Source organism: Physeter macrocephalus, chromosome 9 (assembly GCF_002837175.3).
Source record: "Physeter macrocephalus isolate SW-GA chromosome 9, ASM283717v5, whole genome shotgun sequence".
Classification (NCBI taxonomy): domain Eukaryota; kingdom Metazoa; phylum Chordata; class Mammalia; order Artiodactyla; family Physeteridae; genus Physeter; species Physeter macrocephalus.
In genome coordinates this window covers 68596062-68613306 of record NC_041222.1, presented here as the reverse complement: position 1 = coordinate 68613306, position 17245 = coordinate 68596062, and the positions used below count along the sequence as shown (strand labels likewise).

The 17245-nt window shown below is 43.3% G+C and overlaps 1 protein-coding gene across 4 annotated transcripts in view; it reads left to right on the top strand.

Moving 5' to 3' along the window:
• Nucleotides 1-17245, top strand: part of MOB3B (MOB kinase activator 3B) — a 213633-nt gene that overhangs the window by 45476 nt on the left and 150912 nt on the right. Inside the window, exon 1 of one of the 4 annotated variants that reach the window (XM_024132914.2) lies at nucleotides 16504-16563. The exons of the other annotated variants lie outside the window; for them this stretch is intronic. The gene's annotated coding sequence lies outside the window, so the exon portion shown is untranslated. Of the gene's footprint in view, nucleotides 1-16503; nucleotides 16564-17245 lie in introns of those variants that run through there. 4 annotated transcript variants of the gene reach the window in all.

The window sequence follows — 17245 nt, the reverse complement described above, 5'->3', positions numbered from 1 at the left end:
ATACATAGAAACAAATGACAATGAAAACAGGACAACGCAAAACTTATGGGACGCAGCGCAAAGATCAATAAAACTAAAAGCTGGTTCTCTGAGAAGATAAAGAAAATTGGTAAACACTTAGCCAGACTCATCAAGAAAAGATGGGAGAGGATGCAAATCAATAAAATTAGAAATGAAAAAGGAGAAATCACAACTGACACTGCAGAAACATAAAGGATTATAAGAGACTGCTACAAACAACTATATGCCAATAAAATGGACAACCACGAAGAAATGGACAAATTCTTGGAAAGGTACAATTTTCCAAGACTGAACCAGGAAAAATTATAAACTATAAACAGACATATCAAGTAATGAAATTGAAACCATAATTAAAAATCTTCCAATAGACAAAAGTCCATGACCAGATGGCTTCACAGGTGAATTCTATCAAACATTTAGAGAAGAGCTAACACCGATCCTTCTCAGACTCTTCCAAAAAATTGCAGAGGGAGAAACACTCCCGAATTCATTCTATGAATCCACCATCACCCTGATACCAAAACCAAAAAAAGATATCACAAAAAAAGAAAATTATAGACCAATATCACCAATGAACATAGATGCAAAAATCCTGAACAAAATACTAGCAAACAGAATCCAACAGCACATTAAAAGGATCATACACCATGATCAAGTGGGATTTATCCCAAGTATGCAAGGATTCTTCAATATATGCAAATCAGTCAATGTGATACACCACATTAATAAATTAAGGAATAAAAATCATGTGATCATCTCAATAGAGGCAGAAAAAGCTTTTGACAAAATTCAACACCCATTTATGATAAAAACTCTCCATTTGTTTATTTTTGTTTTTATTTCCGATACTCTAGGAGGTGGGTCAAAAAAGATCTTGCTGTGATTTATGTCAAAGAGTGTTTTTCCTATATTTTTCTCTAAGATTTTTATAGTATCTGGTCTTACATTTAAGTGTTTAATCCATTTGGAGTTTATTTTTGTGTATGGTGTTAAGTAGTGTTCTAATTTCATTCTTCTACATATAGCTGTCCAGTTTTCCCAGCACCACTATTGAAGAGGCTGTCTTTTCTCCATTGTATGTTCTTGCCTCCTTTGTCGTAAATTACGTGCCCATATGTGCATGGGTTTATCTCCTGGCATTCTATCCTGTACCATTGATCTATATTTCTGTTTTTGTTCCAGTACCATACTGTCTTGATTACTGTAGCTTTGTGGTATAGTTTGAAGTCAGGGAGCCTGATTCGTCCAACTTTGTTTTTCTTTCTCAAGATTGCTTTGGCTATTCGGGGTCTTTTGTGTATCCATACGAATTGTAAAATTTTTTGTTCTAATTCTGTGAAGAATGCCACTGGTAGTTTGATAGTGATTGCATTGAATCTGTGGATCCTAAATAATTTTTGAAACAGATGAGTGCCTATTTCTGTCTTTTGTTCTCTATTACATTTCAGTGAATGTGATTTCATAACTTTATCAATCTCATCTTCCAGGGCTTAACGGGAGGTGTGTAATTTGGGGAATGCCACTGTACAATCCCCGTTTCTCATGTTTTAATTACTTATGTCATGAAGTATTTCAAACAAACAGAAATATACAGAAAATAATGTGGTATACACCTAAATGCACACGGCCTACATCTACAGACATAAACAGTTTGCTGCAAAAGCTTAGATCTCTCTTTTTATTAAAGAAATGAACTATTACAGATGCATCTAAAGCTGCACCCCCATTCTTTATTACTCCTCTCCAGAGTAGCAACTCTTGCACTTGGTAAGCATCGATCCCCTGCATTTTTTTTTTTGTTTTTTACTTTTACTATATATGTGAATGAGTCCATAAACAATATAAAATCAAGTTTTATATATATTTTTTATTTTTCATGATTGTTTTGGAGATACATCTGTGTTGATAGTATAGAGAATCTAGTTTGTGTATTCTTTTACAGGTGGACATTACTCTTATGATATTGAGCCTTAATGCCTTCATGGACAAAGAGGAAATAGATTCTCATCTGGTGTGGCGTTGTTCCCTCTCCAGGGCCTGTTCCCAGCCAGGGAAATGTGTGCTTTTACCTGCAGCTCTGGCACCCTGCAAAGAACCCTCCAACTCCCACCCCAGCCACATGTGCAGTTTGCATTTATCTGCTGATTAGGGAAATCCATGCCACCTCCAACGTAAGCAGTGTTCTGTACCAGCAGCATAGTCTTTCTCTCCTCCCGTGGTAAGAGAAGTGAGCTTAGTGTTTTTGGAAAATTTCGAGGCAAGAGTGGCTTGAGTTCAAGATGAGAGCGTTAACCTCCAGCACACTTGGTTTTGACGGAAGTCCATTTTACTGCTTTTAAAAAAGAGTGAGAGCCCAGGATTAGCAGCTGCTGGGTATAGGTCTAAGGTCCAGCCGAAGCCTCTGCAGGGGCACCTGTTGCTTTCAGAACTGCCTGGGAGGGAGGGAATCCCCCCACACAAAAGGCTTCTGTTGGGTTTCTATGTGTAGCTGAGAAAGCTTAAATGACAAGGGAGGAAAATCACAAGTGAAAGAGGAGGACAGACCAGGAGGAGTAAAAGGGAATACTGTTGACAAAAGGCTGTGCTGCTAGGGCAAAAAGATACATGTGAGTATGAAACAGCAGAGAAAAACTGAAAAACAAGCCCAAGATGGCTGGAAAGAAAACCTGGTGGCAGCATCTAAATTTTCCAACCTGAAGATGGGAATCAAAATTATCTAAAATCCTAACCAGACGTTTGAAACATCATGGCTCGCCCCTTTAGTCTGTGCAAGTTACCAATCTTTCCAGAATAAGTAGGAATGATTTTGAGCCCCTGCCATAGGATGGCTACAACCCTAGGCCAGTCCTCCTCCTAACCCTGGCGCGAGATAAGCGGGCACAGGCAGCCTTGAAACGTACATTCTGTAAGCTTGGCTTCCCCCGGTGTGCCCACCACGATGTCATGCAGTTCTGCTGGGTATGCAAAAGAGCGCCCTGTGTGATTAAGTCAGTGCCACTCAGTGGGTGTATTATGAACTCTCTGTAGATGTGACACCAATCTTGAATCCCTGTGTAAAAAATCATGTTTGCACGGTACCCTGATAACTGCTGGGCTGAATGTTGAGCCGAGTTAGGTGGGATGGTTAGAGTTCTGAATCAGCCTACTCTTGCTGCTGTTACAACAGCTGCCACCCTGTAAGAGCTAAATTCAGGAAGATTTTGTCTTTATTCTACCTGATGCTCTCCCTCCTCTCCTCCCATGTTTACAACATAATAGGAAACCAGTTGGTAAGGGACTTTGGGAAAGTCATTTGCAGACTTCCAGCCCCAGGGGCGATACAGAGCAGAGTAAAGGAGGGCAGTTGTGAGGCGGAAAGACAGCAGATAAATAATCATCACCTGACTCAAGGGGAGCCAGTTTGCGTATTAACAGACCTATGGACTGGTCTGGCTTGAAAATCTCTGTCCCATCAGAGACAGGTTGGCGCAATAGGTTATTTTCCTCAGAAATTTGATATTGGAAATGAAGATTATCAGACAGCAGTGAAAGCTGAAAGGATGCACCTAAAAGGCCATAGGCCAACCAAATTAAAGAAGACAGAAACCGTGATTTGGCAGAAACCGTGTTATAAGGCAGAGAAAATATACACAGCATCGAGGTGAGAAAGACGTACATGGAGAACCTGTGGAAATAGTTGAGTCATTAACAGCAAACACAAGAATGGAGATCTTCAAACTCGTGCTCGTAAGGGTCAAGTGACCAAGCAGTCCCTAAGGAGCAGGCTAGAAAGGGGAGCTACTAGATCACCAGCATCTAGGTAGTTTAAGACTTGTGGTCCCTCAGGCAGTGTGAACTTCCTGTTCACATGAGTTCTCCTTGCCCCTCAAGTCCCATGGGGCTGATGCAGATGTGGGCCCAGGTGGGTGCTGTGCACACAGGGGCCTGTTCCCCAGCTCAGCAGCACTGAACTTAGGAAACCCCCAATTTCATAGGGGGACCCACCCATCCTCCCCTCCAGAGACAGTGCCATTATCTTTATTACCCTGGCATGTAGACAGATCTTCTCTGGGCTGGGGTTGTTTCCTGTCTTTACTCTACTGATCAGGAAACAAATGTGCCCTCTGATCTGGTGGGGGACACTGTCTCTAGCTTCCTAGGTTGTTTGCTAAGGGGAACATTACAGAACAGATAGTCTGGGGATCAGACTTGCAGAAACAACATGGAGAATTGTCCCCCTACACTGAGGACTCTCAAGCTGCCTTGGCTCTCATTCCAATTCAAACAGACCAAGTCCTGCGTTTTACTTATTGCTGTTATATTCTTAAAAGCACCACTCTCCTCTTCCGCTAGCCCAGCTGGCTTTCTGGTCCTCGCCTTTAGAACTGCAGAACTGGCACAAAGCTGGAAAACTAAGTTGTAGTCAGAATGTGCGACCTTGAATGCCAGGTGAAAGGTATAATCAAACATGAAACCCTGGGCTTCCCTGGTGGTGCAGTGGTTGGGAGTCTGCCTGCCGATGCAGGGGACACGGGTTCGCGCCCCAGTCCGGGAGGATCCCACATGCCGCGGAGCGGCTGGGCCCGTGAGCCATGGCCGCTGAGCCTGCGCGTCCGGAGCCTGTGCTCCGCAACGGGAGAGGCCCTGCGTACCACAAAAAAACCCCAAAAAAACATGAAACCCTGATGCTTGGATGCCATGGGACTAGCATCAATTATGCTTGATCCAGTTATGCTTCTTCATTTGGGACGTGACTGCCCATGTTACAGGAAATTATTTCTCTTCATTGCTTCCAGGATGCTTAGTGGCGCATTGACTTGGAAACCAGGGTTCTGGGCCCAGCATCTAAACTAGCCCTTGCCCCACTGTACTTTCTTGTAACACTTTCTCTGTCATTCTTAGCACACAGCACAAGTTGTAATTATATATCGTGTGTGTGTGTGTGTGTGTGTGTGTGTCTGTGTGTGTGTGTAATGGCTTTTCCCTCACCAGATCATAAGCTCCATTAAGGTAGGAATTATGTTTGTTTTGTTCACCCCAGCAAACCCAGGCTGACCTAGCAGGTGCTCAAGAAATACTGATTGGACAGATTAAATGTAGGTTTTGGACCCTTTTATTGTAAAGAGGCTTGAATAACAGCTCAGGGAGTTTGTACTTTTATGGTTAACGATAGTTAATAATATAGAGTAAGTGATCTATAGAAGTATTGACTATGATCCTTATTGTTATTGACATGTTATCAACATGTGGACTGGATGCCAACGAGACATCCCGCTGAAACTGTCCACCTGGCAATGGAAAATGCCAGTCTAGAGCTTGGATGGGTGGTCTGTTCCAAAACAGCAGCAAGGCTGACTTTCCAGTGTGGCTCATGTGTTGTTAAAGGCTGAGTCAAGTTTTCATGGACTGAGGTGTATGGTCTCTGTCACTGTATGTCTCAGAGTCCCAGGCTAGCCCTTCCAAGGTGGGTACCTGGACCTGGCTGTGTGGATGTATTGATAGTTTACTGGCTGGTCCCCTTGTGAGCCCAATACCTGGATATGAGTGCCTGCAGACAAAGCCCCAGTATACATGGGATCCTGAGTTCTGAGAGAGCAAGAGAAGAAGTGTATGGAGGGGGCATAGGAGTTGATTTGTGCAGGCATCGAGCCCACAGGGCAGGTACAGGGCTCAGGAGGTGGGCAGGCCTGAAATGCAGCAGGAACAACCTCTGGACCAAACAAAAGGGAGTTCTCCTGGGACTGCTGCAGGGGAGGCTTTAGGGTGGCCCTTTAATGTGGATGGGTTAGAGTGACTTCGAAGTTGGAGGCTAACAGCAAATGGTTTCCAAGTTCTTTATGTTTTTTATTTAAAGTAAAAATAAGCTCACAATAATGGACTTTAGTCTACTCTGTTTTCTGCTTCCCACCCATCAGCTTTGCACAGGGAGAAACATGTACTTCCTATGGTTTCCTGCCCCACCCAGGTTTTTTGTTCCACTTTGGTTTTAATATTGGTCCATTCTAACTGGAAACATGAAGGCCACCTCCTCAGCCCGCACCTGGTAGGCAGCAGGCCTCTGTGGAAGCCCTGGGAGACCTTGTTGGATCAAGGGCTTCTGTGCTGTCTAGCCCCTCACCCTTCTCTCTTCATTAGCTTGACTCTCTGAAGGTGAGCCCTTATGAAGGACGCCTGATCACTTTTATTTCCAATCTGTCTTTAGCACCAGACAATCCTGACTGGTGGCGCTATTTCAGAAGAGCATCCATCATGAAATGCAGGTAACATGTCTCATTGGAGCACTCCTGCCCCTCAAAGGCTTAGGGAGAACTTGGCCTGAACCCCAGTTCCTGGTGCTGTGAGTTCAACATGGCCCTTCACCCCTGCTCTGGCCCTTCTTTTCCTTCTCTGCCCCCCTCACCCCTGCTCTGGCCCCCCTTTTCCTTCTCTGCCCCTGCTGCTGAATCATGCAGCCTCCTCACTTTTACTCAGAATCCGACCTGGATTCTGAGCCTTATCCTTGATCCATTTCTGCAAGAAATCCAATGGAAATCAGCATTTTCCTGGGCCTGTAGTTTTATTAATGATTTCATGAGAGGTGGGGGCCAGAGGAGGGGCCCACCTCAGCCATGACCAGCCCTCTGCCATGCCCCCTGCACTGCTTCACGTCCCATCAGCCCTCTGCATCCCCTCCAGCTGTGCACAGGACCAGGTCTTCATGGCCTTCTTTCTGGGGCCCTGGGTCCTCTTCTGCCCACACACATGCTGAACATTTCAACGTTTGCCCACAGCCCACGTTAAATGTAGTTTCTGCTGCAAGAAATGAAAAGCATTCTTATAATTTGGCTTTTGAAACTGACTATAATTAACTCATTCAATTCATGATTGCTCTGATTTCTCAGGAGTTATGCATTCAGGTGTTTTTAAAAAGTGAGACAATGTAATTTACCATATAGAATAAAGTATCTTTGAATATTAGATTTAAAAATTAACAAGTAAGCATCATATATTTATAGACATTTACTTAAGCATTTGTTAATCTGTATGCTTTTCTCTTTGTATTCTCTCTTTTTTTTTTATTTAGGTCTTGGTGAACTTCTATCTAACTATCTATCTATTTATTTATTTTTGGCTGCGTTCTTCATTGCTGCGCCTGGGCTTTCTCTCTCTAGTTGCAGCGAGTCTTGGTGAACTTCTATCTAACTATCTATCTATTTATTTTTGGCTGCGTTGGGTCTTCATTGCTGCGCCTGGGCTTTCTCTAGTTGCAGCGAGTGGGGCCTACTCTTCGTTGCGGTGTGCAGGCTCAGTAGTTGTGGCACACGGGCTTAGTTGCCCTGTGGCATGTGGGATGTGGGATCTTCCCGGACCAGGGATCGAACCTGTGTCCCCTGCATTGGCAGGTGGATTCTTAACCACTGCGCCACGAGGGAAGTCCTGTATTCTCTTTTAAGCCTTAGAATATTTAGGTACAGTCCATAGAGGTTAGACCATAGGCACTGTACCTCTGCTTTCCAGTTGGTGAGACAGCTTCAGCAGGAGGCCTGTCCACAGGCAAGAACCTCTAGGAAGAGTCCAATCCCAACCCTAGTGGCATCCCTTGCTGGGAGCAGCCCCATCAGCCCAATCCATTTACCCTCAGGCCTTCTGGAATTATGATGAACACAATTGTCTTTGTCTCGTTACACATAGTTTTGCAGAGCCCGACTAAGTTTAAAAATAGCCATGAGATGTATTCCTCATACAGGGATTTCATCAGGCACCTTAAGCAACCTTTAGAGAATGCTTCACTTGGGAGTGGGTTTGGTCTGAAGTGTGGACGGGGAGACTACAGGAATCCTGGCAGGTGCAGCAGCCTGGGCAGAGGTGTGGAGACAGGGACTGCAATAAGCCAGGTCTGAAAGGCCTTGGAAGCCACGCTGAACATTTGGGACCTTACCTCACAGGCCATGGGGAAGAACTGACATTCTAGGAACTGGCTCAAATAACAGACTCAGAGTCACATAAGGTGAACATCCTTGATTCTTCTTTTCCCTTCTCTGTTTCCTCCTCCATCCTTTCAGGTATCCTTTAACATCACTATTTTTTTTTTTTTTTTTTTTTTTTTTGTGGCATGCGGGCCTTCCTCTGTTGTGGTCTCTCCCGTTGCGGAGCACAGGCTCCGGACGCGCAGGCTCAGCGGCCATGGCTCACGGGCCCAGCCGCTCCGCGGCATGTGGGATCCTCCCATACCGGGGCGCGAACCCGGTTCCCCTGCATCGGCAGGCGGACGCGCAACCACTGCGCCACCAGGGAAGTCCTAACATCACTATTTTTATTAACAGGTAGATGAGCCCAGGTATCCAGTAAGCCCCAGAGGAGACTTGGTGTAAGCAGAACTGATGGAATAAACATCCAGACATTATTTGGAGTTTTCAGTCACCACTGGTGCTCGTGTACTTTATGTTTGGATTATTCAGTGTTTTTCCCATCCTTTAATGTTAGGTCTCTTCAGCCAAATGATAAGGTTGAACAGGGTGGAAATTACAGGGTGTGGATCACAGTGGGTGTTTAGTAGAAGCCATCACTTCCATTTGTGCTGCAAAGGCTTCCAGAGGTGGCTCTTTTTTTCTTTTGTTTTCTGTCTTTGTTTCTTCATTTTATTTATTGTGCTTTTTCTTTGCCTGGTTGCTTGTTTCATTTTATTTCCTTTTCTTCCATTCACTGAATTAATAGGATATTCTTTTTTTCAAGGATTGCTTTGTTAAAAAAGTAATAGCCTATGTTTAAAAATCAGATTTCCCATAAAACTCAGAATTTCCAGCTTTGTTTGAAAGTTGACATACATAGCACTGGGCTATATTCCCATATGGCAGCAATCCGTGAGAACAGCCTTCTTCAGACAGATATTCTCTCACCAGTTTACCCCAGGCCCCACTATACTCTGTTGTCTCCCCTGCCCTGAGGAGGTATCAGTTCCCCTTTCATTTGAGCTGTCATTTTCCTGTACCTGCTGTTTACTCATTTATGTGACTTTGCCTTCCCCAGGAATTGTTCAAATTTACCATTTTTTTAACTGGAAAATGTAATGGCCTTGCATTTGTCATCGTTACTGATATATTTTAATTCATGTCTTCCAAAGTCTTTTGTGCTTTCTATTTGTCCCCCAAGTTCTATGTTTCTTTTCTCTTTTCTTGTCTTCTTTTGGGTTGACTGAGTTTATTGTCTCACTCCACTTTTTTTTTTCTGTACCACTCTGAAAATTATACCATCTGTTTTTTATCCTTTTAGTGGTTAACCTAGTAATTATAGCTTGTATCTTTTACTCACCAAAATCTAAAGTGATCAATATCTTTACTTTACTCTGAACAACACCTTTCCCATTTCTGCCCCCTGGTATGCTAGTTGTTTTGTATATTTTAAGTCTATATATTTCTTTTCTTTTAAAAATCCCACAAGGTATTGCTTCTTTTATTCTTCTGTAGAGTCAATGCTTGTATCGATTTGCCTATATATTTACCACTTTCTGTCCTCTTAACTTTCTTATAGCTTGGAATCTTATATCTTGTATCTTCTTGTATCCACTCAGTTTCTTCTTCTAGCTTCTTTTATATGTCTTTCATCTGTGATCAATTTCCTTGGCTTGAACTACAGTCTTTAAATGTCGTTTAATGAGGATCTGCCCATGGCAAATTCTTTCTGATTTTATTTATCTGTACACATCTCATATGAGTGTTCTTTTTTTTCCTTTTCCTCCCCACTTTTACTTTGGAAGTTATACATTACATTTCTTCTTCCCCATCCCCACTCTCATTTCCCCTAAAATTATAATCTGCATGCTTAGCTTTAAAAACTTTTATTCTTCAAAATTGCTATTCTTCTACCAAACAACACAAGGACCTTAAAATACTTTAAGGTAATCATACTTCCATATTATTGCTATCTAATATTTTAGTTCCAAGTTGTTTATAACTTCTCCCCTCCACTAATCTTAAAAAATTTAAATAGTATAGGTGTTTATAAGTTTATTATTATTTTTATTATCTTCTTTGCTCATTGTTTATCTTACTTTGTTCTTAGTTTAATTTACTTTAAATTGAAATGTACTATTATTATTTAATATTTTCTTTCAGGGAGCCTCTGTGAATTGGATATTCTTTTCTTTGTATAGATATGTCTTTATTTCACCCCATTTTTTTTTTGCAGAGCACAGGCTCCGGACGCGCAGGCCCAGCGGCCATGGCCCACGGGCCCAGCCGCTCCGCGGCATGTGGGATCCTCCCAGACCGGGGCGTGAACCCGGTTCCCCTGCATCAGCAGGCGGACGCGCAACCACTGCGCCACCAGGGAAGCCCCTATTTCACCCCATTTTTGAGCAGGAATTTAGTTATATAATATTAGTTTGGCATTTATTTTCATTTACCACTTTGAGTATGTTATTCCAGTATCTTCTTGCTTCTGTGTCATTGATGAAAACTCCTGTGCTAATCTAATTGCCATTATTAGGTTGGTAACCTCTTTTTCCATCTGGTTGCTTTCATGACTTTCTCTTTGGTTCTGAGGTGTGTGTGTGTGTGTGTGTATGTGTGTGTGTGTGTTTCTTTTGAATCCTACCTGGGACTTGTGATCGTTCCAATGAACATCACAGGTATTACTTTAATTCTGTTAAATTCTCAGCCATTATCTTTTTAATATTGCCTATCCTACTGCTTCCTCCTGGAACTCCAATTAAAAGGATATTTTATTTTCTCAAATAAAATACTCTCCATGTCTTATACTCCCCATGTCTTATTACCTCTCTTTCACATTTTTCTATTTCTTTTTTTTCTCTCTCGACTACATTATGAGTACTTTCCTCAGACCCATCTTCCATGATACTGGTTCTCTTTTTAGCTGTAACTAATATTCAACCTAGCACTGTATTTTTCATTTTAAAAATTCTATTTAGTTCTTTTTTTTTTTTCCCAAAGCTGTCCTTTCTTTTTTCATAGAGGCTGGTTCTTTCATTATAGTTTTTATTCCTTCTTTTACTTTAAAAATACCTTTAAACATATTTAGTTTATAGTTCCATCAGATTATTCTATTACCATCAGTTCTTAAGGTGCTAATCATTCTGCTTGTTATGTATGTGGCCTCTCCCTCTGACTAGTTTGTTTCTTTGTCTGGTTTGTTCAGCAGGACTTGTTTATTCTGAAGGAATCTTATGAGTCCTGAGTTATGAAAACATTTCTACAGGGCAATTTGAGTTTGCTTCTGCAAAGGTTTCTCTGGTCCTGGGAACATTTTTATCGTAATTTATCAGCTCAGGATTCTTGCACAATTTAAACAGTGTATATTTGAGTATCACACTTGTACATGGCACATGCTTGATGTTTTGTTTCTTCATGAGATATGTTTTTTTCACCCTGAGACTAGGGCAGAATACACACTTACTGGCCTCTTTCCTGAGTTACTAGGGAGTGGTGGTAATTTTTCTGGTCCTACTTTCATGTAGAGGCAGGTTTTCAAGAATTCTGACTGTATGCAGTTATGTCGGTTCCAGTCCCCTACCTTGCTTGGGCCCCAGCCACATTACCTGTCCTCACCTGAGCATTAAAATTCCAGCCCCAGGCCCCTATGCAGCTGTATCCAGATTCAGCCCCGCTCTGGGTGAGTGCAGCATTTGCTCTCATGCCTCCTGCTTTGGCTTTGGATTCTCTCTTCATTTATGGCCTGTGTTTTTAAAAAGTTATATTTTATAGGTCTGTGAAGTACATTCTCAAGATGGTCACACTAGGTTATATTTTATATATGTTTGGAACTGAAAGAAGATCTAGGTGATTTTTATATGATTTTTAAAATATATGAATTTATCACAAACTATTTTTGGCTACCTATTATGAGCCTGGCTTTGTTATAGGTGCTGGGGTACAACACTAAACAAAACAAGTCTTTGTGTGGTTTACATTCTCAAGGGGAAGACAAAACAAACAATAAATAAAAAGATACAGTAAAATCAGAGGGAGCTATGAAGAAAATAAAAGCAGGATAATGAGAGAGAAAGAGAGACTGGGTTGGGTAGAGTGTGCTATATTTAGGACAGCAAAGGAAGCCTCTCTGAGGAGGTGACATTTGAGCAGAGGCTTACATGAAGTGGTAAAGAGTCATGCTGATATCTGGGGTGTCAGTATGGGTCCTCCAAGAAGTAGACACTAACGCAGGATTAGCCGTGCAAGAGATTTATTAAAGCAACCCCTGTGAACAAGACCAGTGTCCAGTACAAAGTGCAAATGTGAGTCTCCTTTTTCAAAAAATAACTTATTAAGGATTTCAAGTCAGGTACAGCAAAGCATTCAGTCAAGTTCAGGGCCTTTTTGAGTGCTCTGTTCAGACTAGGAGGGAAAATGGGGAGAGACCTGGTGAGAACCTGGGAGCGCTGTCAGATTATGATGCAAGTCTGAGACCAGGTGAAGAGGAGAGGGGAGGACAGAAAGTTGCGGGGAAGCCTCCTAGGGTTCTATGCTGTTCTGAGAGACTTTGGCAAGGCTGGGGGAGAGCCCTTGAGCCAAAGTCCCCTATCAGGTGAATTTTTCATCTCCCAGGAATAGGCTTGCCTTGGCAATCTTGCCCTGCCCAGTCACTGACCAGGAGTAGCTTGTGGACAGTATGACTTTATCACAAATGCAGAGATGGATTTCAGAGCACAGTAGCCATGACTCCTGGTCAGTTATGCTCCTTGTCAGTTGGATGGCTGTGAAGCACTTCCTCATGGCAACCACACTGGGTAAAGAGCTTTCCAGGAAAAGGGAACAGCCATTGCAAAGGCTCTTTGTTATGGGTTGAATTATATGCCCCCAAAACTCATATGTAGAAGGTCTAAGCCCCAGCACCTCAGAATGTGACCTAATTTGGAAATAAAGTCACTGCTGATACAGTTAGTTAAGATGAGGTCATACTGGACTAGGGTGGGCCCCTACTTCATTAAGACTGGTGTCCTCATAAAGAGAGGAAATTTGGAGACAGACACGCCCATGACAAGAACACCATGTGAAGGTGAAGGCAGAGATCGGAGTGATAGTGTCTGCAAGCCATGGACCACGAAAGATTGCCAGCAAACCACAGAAGAAAGGGGAGAGGCATAGATGAGATCCTTCCCTAGGGCCTTCAAAAGGAGCATGGCCCTGCCAATGTCTGGATTTCAGACTTCTAGCCTCCAAACCCATGAGACAATACATTTCTGTTATTTAAGCCATCCAGCTTGTGGTACTCTGTTATGGCAGCCCTAGCAAACTAATACAGCCCTGAAATGATAACGAACTTGGTGTGGTGTAGAAACATCAAGGATGCCAGTGTGGACACAGCAGATAAGTGAGAGGGAGACTTGTAGAGGAAGGAGAAATATCCAGGGCCTAGATCTGTAGATCATGACTTTGTGAACCAACATAGCAACTCTGGTTTTTATTTTGACTGTGTTAGGGAACTTTACAGGCTTTAGAGAGGGGAGTGGCCTAATGTCATTCATATTTTTTAAGTATCACTCTGGCTATTGTCTGGAAATAGATTGCAGAAGAGCAAGGGCAACGAGTCAGGTCCATTGCAGCTGCCCGAGAAAGAGAGGATGGTGGCTTGGATGGGAGAAGTCACTGTGGAGGTGGTGAGAAGTGTGGGAGGGGGGGAAATTTGAAGGTAAACTGTGTAATTTACTGATGGATTAGATGAGCAGTTAGAGGGAAAGAGAAGAGTCAAGAATGATCTCTCCTTTCTTTTTTGCTTTTGTTTGTTTGCCTATAGCGACTAGATAACTACAGTTGTTATTTTCTGAGATGGGAACACTGCATGAGGAGCTTGTCTGGAGATTATAGGAAACAAAATCTAGATCTCTGCTATGTTTTAGAAGTCCCACATTGTTTTGCAACTTGCTTTTTCCTTTTTGCGGACTTCTTTCCATTTCAATACAGGTATATTGCCTCATTACATTTTGAGGGCTGCCCAGTATTTCTTGTATGGATGTTTCATTCTTGATTGAACTAGCTCCCTCAGAATGGACTTTTGGGTTGTTTCCCTTTTTTGTGTGTGATTGTAAACAATGATGCTTAAAAGTCATATTATTTATCTCTTGCCGCGTAACGACACCCCATAACTTGGTGGCTTAAAAACAACTACGTGTATTATCTCCCAGTATCTCTGGGTCAGGAGTCAGAGCACAGCTTAGATGAGCTCTCCAGTTCAAGATCTCTCTCAAGGCTGTAAGCAAGGTGTAGGCTGGGGCTAGTCATCTCAGGGATACGCTGGGGAGTGATCTGCTTCTGAGCTGACTCAGTGGTTGTGGGGAGGATTCAGTTCCTGATGGAATATTGGCCTGAGGGCCTTCATTCCTCACTGGCTATTGACTGGAAGCCACCCTCAGTTCCTTGCCGTGTGGTCCTCTCCAAAGGAGAGCTCACAGCATGGCAGCTGACTTCGTCAAGGTAAGCAGGCAGAAGAGAGTGGAAGAATTTGCAAGCAAGATGGAAGTCACAATCTTTTTTTTTTTTTTTATAAATTTTTTTTTTTAATTTATTTTTGGCTGTGTTGGGTCTTTGTTGCTGTGCGTGGGCTTTCTCTAGTTGCGGCGAGCAGGGGCTACTCGGTTGCAGTGTGTGGGCTTCTCATTGCAGTGGCTTCTCTTGTTGCGGAGCATGGTCTCTAGGCGCGTGGGCTTCAGTAGTTATGGTGCGCGGGCTCAGTAGTTGTGGCTCGCGGGCTTAGTTGCTCCGTGGCATGTGGGATCTTCCCAGACCAGGGCTCGAACCCATGTCCCCTGTATTGGCAGGCAGATTCTTAACCACTGAGCCACCAGGGAAGCCCGGAAGTCACGATCTTTTATAACCTAATCTTAGCAGCATTCCCCATCCCTTTTGCTGCATTCTGTTCACAAGAAGTAAGTCAGTAGGTCCCTCACTCAGGCAAAGAGGATTATTCAAGTGCCATGGATACCAGGAGGCTTACTTAGATCGTTGGGGGCCATCTTAGAAGTCTGCCTACCGCAACAGCCCCCATATTTGTCTTTTGAAAGATTGTTAAAGGTGGGTTTGCTGAATGAAGAAGTATGCATATTTTAAAATTCCAAGTATAGGGAGTTCCCTGGTGACTTAGTGGTTAGGATTCCAGGCTTCCACTGCCGTGGCCGTGGCCGGGGTCGATCCCTGGTCGGGTAATGAGATTCCTGCAAGCCGTATGGCGTGGCCAAAAATAATAATAAAATAAAATAAAATAAAATAAAATTCCAAGTATAATACTATAAGATTTCTTTTCAAAAGTATTGCTCCAGATTTCAAAGTTCATTTTGATGGGACTATTTGCTATTGCCTGAGAGGGACAGGTTGTAAATCCTCAAAGAGCCTTTGCCAGATTTTGTCAGGAGTCTCTCTTCCCTTCCTGTCTTCCTTTTTCTTGCACCTCCAAAATTTCCCACAACAGGAAATAGCTGTGTGTCTTGTCACAGAAATGATAGGAAGGTTCTAACCAGCAGGTACATGCCATTCTCATCATCATGGCAGCTAGTCTAGGGTATGCTGACCTGGGTATGCTGCCACTGAAAAACGTCATTGCCTTCACTTGTTTGCTGGCTTGAGTGATGTTTTTTCAGCCAGCCTTGGTGAGAGAGATGAAAAAGTGATAGACAAGGGGAGGGTAGATGGGGCCAATGAGGACTACGGAAACTCCACTTGAATCATTTCTTCTAAATCCTCTGTCCTCAGGAGTTTCTGGTAGGCCATGGAATGATGAGGTGTACATTTATCTCTTCATTACTCTGAGAGCACCTTTACTTAAAAGGACCCTCTTATGTTTACTTGGATAGGTTGGAGGGAAAGCTGATATCAGGAGAATTGCTTTATCTCCTTCCCACATAATTTTAGGTGGCTTTATAAAATTAAGTACATTCTAAACTGAGACTATTATAAAGACCAAACAAAGGTGTTCCAAGGGTGGATGGCTGCCATCAGGGCGGGTTCCCCCGTGTAAAGCTTAGGCTTTCTTGGCAGCTTCCCAAATGCATGCGGAGGTGCCTTCCTCCTGTGAGCAAGGTGGGCTGGGGTGCGGAGTTGGGGGAAGTACCAGACCTCTGATGGTGTTAGAGAACATCTTGATGGGGCCATCATTGACCTTCCCTGTTTGTGGCTAGCCCCTTGGCTGGAGAAGGGACTGGAATTCCCCATGCTCCGGCCTGACTTTCCACTTTCAGGTCCCCACAAGCCACGAGGCTCTCTTTGGATGTAGAACAGTTTAGGGACCTAGCTCTCAGGGCAGCAACTTCATCTCTGCTTGTGCTGCCCACTTGAAAAGCTTCTCATACTGGACAAATTGAGAGCCAAGGCCCTGCCTCCTTCCTGTCTGGGCCCTCCTGCGAGCCCGGTGCTGCATGAGCAAAGCTTAACAAACTTGGAGTGATTCCGGGTGCTGGGGCAACACTGCCCTGCCCCTCTGCCCTCCCCGCAGGCGCCTGCTTAGGATGTGATCACATTTCACATGATCACTCCGCTAGATGAGAAAAACGTGTGGTTGACTCAGTACAGCGATCCCAGTCCTGTGGATTGCACTCCCTGCAGAAACGAGAACCCGAGTGGAGCGGCCTTTCAATCTGAAGTAAATCAGGGCTCCTTGGCCATCCTTGCCCTGCTCTGTCAGGTTTTGTCTTTTTCTAGAAACCCCGCTGGGTTCAGGCAAATTAGGGGAGAGGAAATTAGGCCCGGCTCATTGCATAATCACTCTCAATTTCTAGGGTCTGGGACCAGCCATCTTGTGATTTAAAATATAAATACTTGCAAACGGTTTCTATCTTGATCAGTTATGTAAAAATCTGCATTTAAGATGTGCTGAAGGGGCTATCAGATGTGTTTCCCTTTTTAATGTGACAGTCTTCTTTTTGTGGAACTCTGTTTTTCAGTCTTTGACTATATTAAGACTTTTATATATATATATTTAACATCTTTATTAGAGTATAATTGCTTTACAATGGTGTGTTAGTTTCTGCTTTATAACAAAGTGAATCAGCTATACATATACATATATCCCCATATCTCCTTCCTCTTGTGTCTCCCTCCCACCCCTCTAGGTGGTCACAGAGGACCGAACTGATCTCCCTGTGCTATGCAGATGCTTTCCACTAGCTATCTGTTTTACATTTGGTAGTGTATATATGTCAGTGTTACTCTCTCACTTCGTCCCAGCTTACCCTTCCCCCTCCCAGTGTCCTCAAGTCCATTCTCTATGTCTGTGTCTTTATTCCTGTCCTGCCCCTAGGTTCATCAGAACCTTTTTTTTTTTT